Source organism: Mesocricetus auratus, unplaced genomic scaffold, assembly GCF_017639785.1.
Source record: "Mesocricetus auratus isolate SY011 unplaced genomic scaffold, BCM_Maur_2.0 Super-Scaffold_15014, whole genome shotgun sequence".
In the NCBI taxonomy this organism is placed as follows: Eukaryota; Metazoa; Chordata; class Mammalia; order Rodentia; family Cricetidae; genus Mesocricetus; species Mesocricetus auratus.
The window spans coordinates 9,018,967-9,027,308 of NW_024429186.1; the positions used below are offsets into that span (position 1 = coordinate 9,018,967).

At 41.2% G+C, this 8,342-nt stretch overlaps 1 pseudogene; it reads left to right on the forward strand.

Moving 5' to 3' along the window:
* The first annotated feature begins 5,808 nt into the window (after window positions 1-5,808).
* Window positions 5,809-6,353, forward strand: LOC101833234 (annotated as a pseudogene).
* Window positions 6,354-8,342: the final 1,989 nt, after the last annotated feature.

The window sequence follows — 8,342 nt, forward strand, 5'->3', positions numbered from 1 at the left end:
CAAATCTGGGTGGTGGTGGCACACACCTTTAATCCCAGCACTTGGGAGGCAGATAGTCAGATCTCTGTGAGTTTGAGGACAGCCTGGTCTACAGAGTGAGTTCCAGGACAGTCAAGGTTACACAGAGAAACCCTGTCTTAAAAAACAAAACAAAACAAAACAAAAAGTGCCACCCCCCAAAAAAAAAGCCAAGCATGACTACAACTCGCAATAAATATGGGACATGATCAGGGTCTAGACTGAAGAATCCATAAGGTGATAAGGAGCTGAGATTAAAAACCAAGGGTGGGTGGGATTGGGGAGATGGGTCAGTCAAAATGCCTATCTCACAAACTTGAGGACCTGAGTTTGAATCCACAGAACCCATGGAAAAAAAACATGTGACTAAGCATTCATTTGTAATGCCAGTGCATGCACACACACACACACACACAAACACACAAACACACACACACACTCACACAACCCAAGGACATAGAAAATCTACTCAATGAAATTATTGCATAAAATACCTGAAATCTAGGGAAAGAAATGGGTATCCAAGGGTTAGAGGCATTTAGAACTCCAGATATGGTCAGATAAAAACTGCTCCATCGCACATTGTAGTCAAAATATTAAAACTGTAAAACATGTAAAAACAATAAAATCTGCAAAGGAAAAATAGCAGCTTGCTTACAAAGCCAAACCCATCAGAATAACATCAGACTTTTCAGCAGAAACATTAAAAGCCAGGACTTATTTATTTCAAGGCCTGAAACAATAATTGCCAGCTGAGATGGTTATACCTAGCAAAGTTATCTTCTAATGCTGACATAGAAGTAAAGACGTTTCAGGAGGACAGATTAAAGCAGTCTATGACCCCCAAGCTAAGAGTACAGGAGACCCTTGAAAAAATCCTTACACAGAGAGGAGGAACAAGACAATTTCATCCAAGCGCTGGAAAGAATTTCATGACAAGAATAAGCGAACAAAGAAGACCTAGAACAGAGTCAATATTGTTCAACTCTATCAGCCAGCAAACCCCGGCTCTGAATAGGGGACACAGATGATAAAATAGGGGAGGCCATAGTGTGTGTGTGTGTGTGTGTGTGTGTGTGTGTGTGTGTGTGTGTGTGTGAACCTGCCATTGTCTTGCTCAACGGTTGTGTTGTCAAACCACATCCTGATATTCATGTTTCTACCCATAGATTAGTGCTGCCCAGTCTTCTTCACAGAACATTTTTACTGTATCAGCGGGCAATATAAGTGATGCTGGAGTGCTCAACCCTAAATGAGGCACTTCTGTTACCCATTCCAGTCTGGGAGAGCTGTTGGAGAATTGTATGTAGATGGATGGCAAAAGTCCTTAAAAAGGGAAGCGTTTTTTCTTGGAGAGTTCTCCTAAGCGGACTTGGGGTCTCCTCCTAAGCTGACTGGGGAAGCATAAAGTTTTCTTAAAGCAACCGACCGGTCTCTGTGTCATCTATCCCGACCACCTCGCTACATTCTCGGATGCAGGCTGCACAGCAGGTGCGACAATTGGAGGATCCCACCGAGATCACGAAAGCGAGGTAAGTGAGCGGGTTCGTCTCTTTTTCTGGCCAAGGACAGATTGGAAAAAAAAAGAAAAGAAACCATGGGGAATAGTTCCGGGAAGTTTAAATTACAGTATCATGTAAAAAAGTTACTTAAAAAACAGGGGACTACAACCATGGAAGGCTTTTTAAAATGGATTAAACGTGGTTCATTACTGGGGGAGGCTTAAATGTCCCAGATTGGAAGGATGTTCGCTATGATCTTTAGAGTCGGGTGTTGGTGACATATGCCTTTAATCCCAACACTCAAGAGACAGAGGTAGGTAGTATGGAGGCCATCCTTATATATAGAGCGAGTTCCAGGACAGCCTCCAAAAGGATAGTCAAAAAAAAAAAAAGAAAAAAAAAAGAGGGTAAAATAAGAAATAAAATAAAAAATCTCCAGTCTTTCACCTGATCCACTGAGGTCAAAAAAGTAAAGGAAAACTAAGAGATTTAAAAGAATAGCCAACAAGTAAGGCTATAAGTACGTATTAAAAAGGGAGTACCAAGCTAGGAGTACCAAATTAAATGTCTAGGCCTTTGTCTAACAAAGGTCAAAAAAGAAAAGTGAAACCTAAGAAGTTGCCCTCAGTTGGATGGTGGATTAGAGAATCATCCTCAATGGGAGGATGGATTAAAGATAGATAAATTTAAAAAATTTGGTAAAGTTAATAAATAAGGCCAGTCTTTCACCTGATCCACTGAGGTCAGGAAAGTAAAGGAAAACTCAGAGATCTAAAAGGATGGCCAACAAGTAAGGCTATAAGGATGTATTAAAAAGGGGGTACCAAGCTAGGGGTACCAGATTAAATGTCTAGGCCCTCACCTAACAAAGGTCAGGAAAGAAAGGGAACTAAGATAAGAAGTTGCCCTCAGTTGGAGGGTGGATTGGAGGATCATCCTCAATGGGAGGATAGATTAAAGATGGGTAAATTAAAATAAATTGGTAACAGTTAATAAATGAGGTATTAGTATTCAGTAAAGAAAAAGACAAAGGTATATAAAATAAAAAATGTTTACATTTATATGGGGTAGGTTATTGATACAAGTTTAAGGTCAATTAAAAAATTGGCAACAGTTAATAAATGAGGTATTAGTATTCAGTAAAGAAAAAGACAAAGGTATATAAAATAAAAATGTTTGGTTACATTTATATGGGGTAGGTTATTGATACAAATTTAAGGTCAATTTTGTGAGTCATCTCTAAAAACTTTTGGCAAAAGCCTGGCCTTTCCACTTTACATCTACAGAATTACAAGGAGTGGGTATGGCTGTAGGCCCTGAGTGTAGCCCAAAACTTCTCTAATGAAGAAATGATGAGGGACATACAGGACTTTTTCAACCTTTTGTCTTAATTCAAAGATTGACTGGAATTGTTCTGTTAAAGAAGTTTCAGTTCAACAAACTAATCATAACCTAGGCAAAAGGAGAGATATGTGTGCATGGTCTGTGTGTATGGACGTGGCCAACTCAGTATGTATGAAGTGTGAAATGTAAATGCGTGAATGTTGACAAAAGCAACTGTTCTAATTGCCTTGGATATGATTAAAGGGGTACTTAAATCCCTTCAAACAGTTAAAAACTATATCGATTTAGATATAGCCAAAAGAAACATCCAGTCAGTCGGTTAATATTTTAACAAAAAATTCAAGTTAAGCCCTCAGAGCCAGTCAATTAAAAGAGAGAGAGAGAGAGAGAGAGAGAGAGAGAGAGAGAGAGAGAGAGAGAGAGAGAGAGAGAGAGGTTTTTTCAGGGAACTGCCCTGCCGCTTTGGCAGGCCCCACCCCCAAAGGTGTCTGTGTGGATGCAAATTAGGCCTTGTCAGCTCAGATGCAAACCAGGCCTTGTCAGCTAGTGAGAGCTACAGGTTAAAAAAAAAAAAAAAAAGGGACTATTTGGGACATAGTATAGTTTACAATCCTTAAATGATTCTCAAAGGTACTTAATGGTTATGTCCCTTTTAAAGGACATCTACTAATAATTTAAATAGTGATCCCAATTCATCTAGATAGTTGACTAAGGAGGGTAGACAAATCCTTCTACTGTTATGGTCCAACTTCAACAGTTCATACAAAATTTAAAAATAAAAAAGGGGGAGTAATGTCCCCAGTCCCCACATGATTCATTGAATAATCCACTCCTCATTTAAGAATTTTTAAAATGTAAATGCCAGTGAGCAATCTACTTCAGACAGATTCTGGCATAATGAAACTTGAGCAACTATTGCTCAGGTCAAATGGAAACATCCATACACTAGACAGCGGAGAAGACCCTAATTTGGGGTCGAGGGCATGTTTGTGTTTTCTTACAGGAAAAGAATAAAGCTTCAGTAGCTGTCACAACATTTGGTGAGATGCATGGAGCAGAGAAAACTGGACCTGAGACCGTGGGGGCCTGCCCAAGCCAGTTCGAGATCTCCTAAATCGGTGTTCCTGACCCTTGATGTCATCAAATCTACAGCCCGGGAAGGAAATAAAACAGTCAGTTCGATATTTCCAGTTTCTCATCAGGCCTGCTACATCAACCTCCTGGACCCGTGAGTTTTCATCCCAAAGCCAACAAAACTGGAAGATTAGCAGTTTGCCTTTGACACACCTTAAAACAACAGAATTCATTTTGCCAGCTTTTCCCTTTGGGGGAAAAAAGGACCCATTTAAAACATTTGGACATTGGTATGGACTGTGATGAGTGACAAAAGCCTCTTTTCAGTATTTAAACAGGACTGGTCACTTAAAATATCAGACTTGGTGGTTCCTGTTTCTAGAATCACACCTATGCCAGTGTGTTTTTCTGGAGAAATGTGGTTTGTCCTGGTGCGACAAAAAGACTTTGACTCTGGTTGCATATTCGGCTGATACTACTGACATTAAATCGGCAGACTGCATCACCACGGGAACAAGTTGGTACTCTGTAAATAGTGCAACAAGCCTCTTGTTCATATTTTTTATAATGCTACATGTGTAACATCAATGATTGTACCTAATGTATCTGTGCAAGTGCACTCTCTAATGCTTTCCTAAGTAGATCTTGAAATGATTGTAAACTTTATCACTGTTTTGACCGTCAAATTGTAACTATAAATCACCCTTGTAGCAAAGAAAGGCTGGTGGTAGAATGCTATGACCCAGATCAGGGGAAGGGCAGATGACAGAGAGGCGCTATGTCAGTGGGGGTCCTAGGAATGGTAACAGTGGCAGTAGGCATTCTGGCTTCATGCTGAGTTCAAAGTGCCTTAGCCCATGGCAATCCCGATAGCCATAAAGCCTTATTACAGATGATTCTAAGGTTGGGGCACTCTGTTGACGGGCAACCTGTGGGGAAGACCCCTCCCACCTAAGACAGGGGTTCAAGGTCCCCCAAAGACGGGCCAGGGAGGGTGACCCTACTTGACCTAAGCCAGGAGTGCCTCATTTAAAAATAAAAAGGGGTGAATTGTGGGGACACCAGACCTTGAGCAGAGACCCACTTCCCCTTCGGCCTGGGAGCAGGCAGCTGTGAGATAATGTTTACTGAAAACAATTCAGTGCTATAAAGCTCTTGATAGGGCTCAGATAAGGGCTTGCTCACTGAAACACCATGACTTTGACACCCCCTACGGCTAGATGCCTCTTCCTGTTCCCCTGCTGTTTCTCCCCGATTCTGGGGCCGGAGATTAAACCACCAGCCAGGAGGGTGAGAAGTCTGGGAGAGCTGTTGGAGAATTGTATGTAGATGGATGGCAAAAGTCCTTAAAAAGGGAAGCGTTTTTTTCTTGGAGAGTTTTCCTAAGCGGACTTGGGGTCTCCTCCTAAGGTGACTGGGGAAGCATAAAGTTTTCTTAAAGCAACTGACCGGTCTCTGTGCCATCTATCTCGACCACCTCGCTCAGATGCAGGCTGCACAGCAGGTGCAACACATTCCAAGGTCAGGGAGCATTGCAGAAGAGGGTGTGGAAAGGTTGCAAGAGCTGGAGTTGGGGAGATGTGCAGCAAAAGATCCTTCAGGTCGCCGAGAGATGGTGGCGCACACCTTTAATCCCAGCACTCGGGAGGCAGAGGCAGGCGGATCTCTGTGAGTTCGAGGCCGGGCTGGACCGATAGCCTCGGAAACAATACAGAGAAACCCTGTCTCGTAAAAACCAAAAAAAAAAAAAAAAAAAAAAAGATCCTTCAGGTCATGAAGGTCATGATATAGCCCCTGAGCTCAACTCACTGTGGCTGTGGTTATCTGTGTAAGACCAGCCCAAGCTTTCCTTTCTCTGCCGTCCTCAGCCATGAGTATGCCCAGGCTTCAGAAGAGGCTTGCCTCTCGTGTCCTCCGCTGTGATAAAAAGGAGGTCTTGTCGGACCTCAGTGAAACCAATGAAATCACGATGCCAACTCCTTTCAGCAGATCTGGAAGTCGATCAAAGATGGGCAGATCATCTGGAAGCCTGACTGTCCCCACTCCCAGGCTCAATGCCAGAAGAATGTTTTGGCTCAACTGGAGGGCCGGCGTATGAGCATAGGATAGGAGAAGGTGACCTGGATGGGAAGGATGCAGATCCTGTGCCGACTTCTCAGGAGAGACAGTGAGTCTAAAAAGACTGACCACCATGTGTGTTGCAGCCTGTACCTGAAGGTCAGGGGGGATATATTCAAAAACAAGCAGATTATCCACAAGCTGAAGGCAGACAAGGACGACAAGAAGCTCCTGACTGTCCAGGCTGAGGCTCACAAGTCTAAGACCAAAGAAGCAGGGAAGCGTTGGGAGGAGCATCTCCACGCCAAGATAGAGATCATCAAGACAGAGTCCAAGGAGGAAGAGACCAAGAAATAAAGCTCCCATCATGTCTGTGCCTAGTGACCTGACGTGGGTTAAAATAAAGCAAACCTTATAATAATAATAATGATGGCGATAATGATAATAATAATATCATGATCTCAGCATTTCCTCATGGTTAGGAGAGGGACTCGTGAGAACCCCAGTTCTCCCAGAGGGACAATTGGAAATTAATGCTTCCTGGTGGCATGGGTGGGGCGGGCAGGAATCATTTTTTCGGTGATAAAGCAGTCAGTAAGTTGTCTTTGCTCCACTAAATGGCGCAGGTAAGCAATTCTTACAAGGCATGAAGGTAGGAGGTGGGATGCGTTGAGAAGAAGAGTTACAAAGGGAGGAGGGTGGGGGAGGACAGTGAGTGCAAATGATTACATTCCGTATATAAATGTATGAAACTGCCACACACCATAAAAAATAAAAAAGACAAAGAATTAACAACATGACAGGAATCACAAACTTCAGCCACCAGCATTCCAAATGTAAGCAGTGTTAACTACACAGACAGAAGACACAGACTGGCTGACTCCACTTAAAAAGATGAGATCCCGCTACTTGTTTTTCCCAGCAATGCACTTCACTGGCAGTGACGTCAGAAGGCTGAGAGCAAAAGGTGGATGCCAATAAATCAAGCGAGTAAGTGGCAGCGGAAAACAACAGGAATGCGTACATGCATACATGCATACATACATACATACATACATGCATACATACATACATACATGCATATATGTGTGCATACATACATACATACATGCATACATACATACACACACACATGCATATATGTGTGCATACATACATACATGCATACATGCATGCATACATGCATACATGCATGCATACATACATGCATACATACATACATACATATATATATGTGCATACATACATACATGCATACATATATGTGTGCATACATACACACATACATGCATACATATATATGTGTGTGCATGCATACATACATACATATATATATATGTGCATACATACATGCATGCATGCATGCATACATACATACATATATACATACATACATATATATGTGTGTGTGCGTGTGTGTGTGTGTGTGTGTGTGTGTGTCTGATAAAGCTGACTTCAAGTCAAAATTACTCAAAGTGTCGGGACATCTATTTCATAGAACAAACTCTACTGGACACAAATAGTCAAGTCCAAAACCAGTAATAGTAGTAGATGACTTCAATCTGTGCTCATCAATAGACAGATTATTCAGACAGAAAAACTGATGCTATAGAATTAAACATCACCGCAGATAAGATAGACTTAGTAGATATTTATCCTAAATATTGCATAATGACTACAGAATGCACAATATTCTCAGAAGCCTATGAGATAGTTCCTAAAGCAGACTGCATTTTACACCTTAAAACAAGTCTAACAAGTGAGAAAAAATCAAAATATCAGATTTTCAGATTGTAGTGGAATAAAACTAGAGATTAATAACAAGAGAAACAACAGAAGCAATGGAAATATATGGAGCTTGAACAATATACCCTTGAAGGATTGATGAATCATTGAAGAAATTGGGGAAGAGGTTAAAAAAATCCTCAAATCAAATAGAATGAAAGTAGAACTTACCAGAACCTTTGGGATATTGCAAAGGCAGTTCTAAGAGGGATGTTTAGAGTTATGAGTGCCTGCGTTAAAATAATAGAGACATCAAATGATGTAGTGACTCATCTTAAGATCTTAGGGATGCAAGAACAAGCTAATGCCACAAGTCAGTGGATGGAATGACATATGGGAAGAATTCAAAGGAAGGAGATGAAAAACAATACAAAGGATCAATGGAGGTAAAGATGATTTTTTTGAAAAAGAAAACATGATTGTCACATCCTAGCCAAACTCAAAGAAAGAGAAGACCTAAATTTATAATGCTAGCCATAAAAAAACGGACATTAAAATAGATAGCAACAGAATCCAGAAGATCTTAGAGAATGTTTTGAAAATTTATATTCCAACAAATTG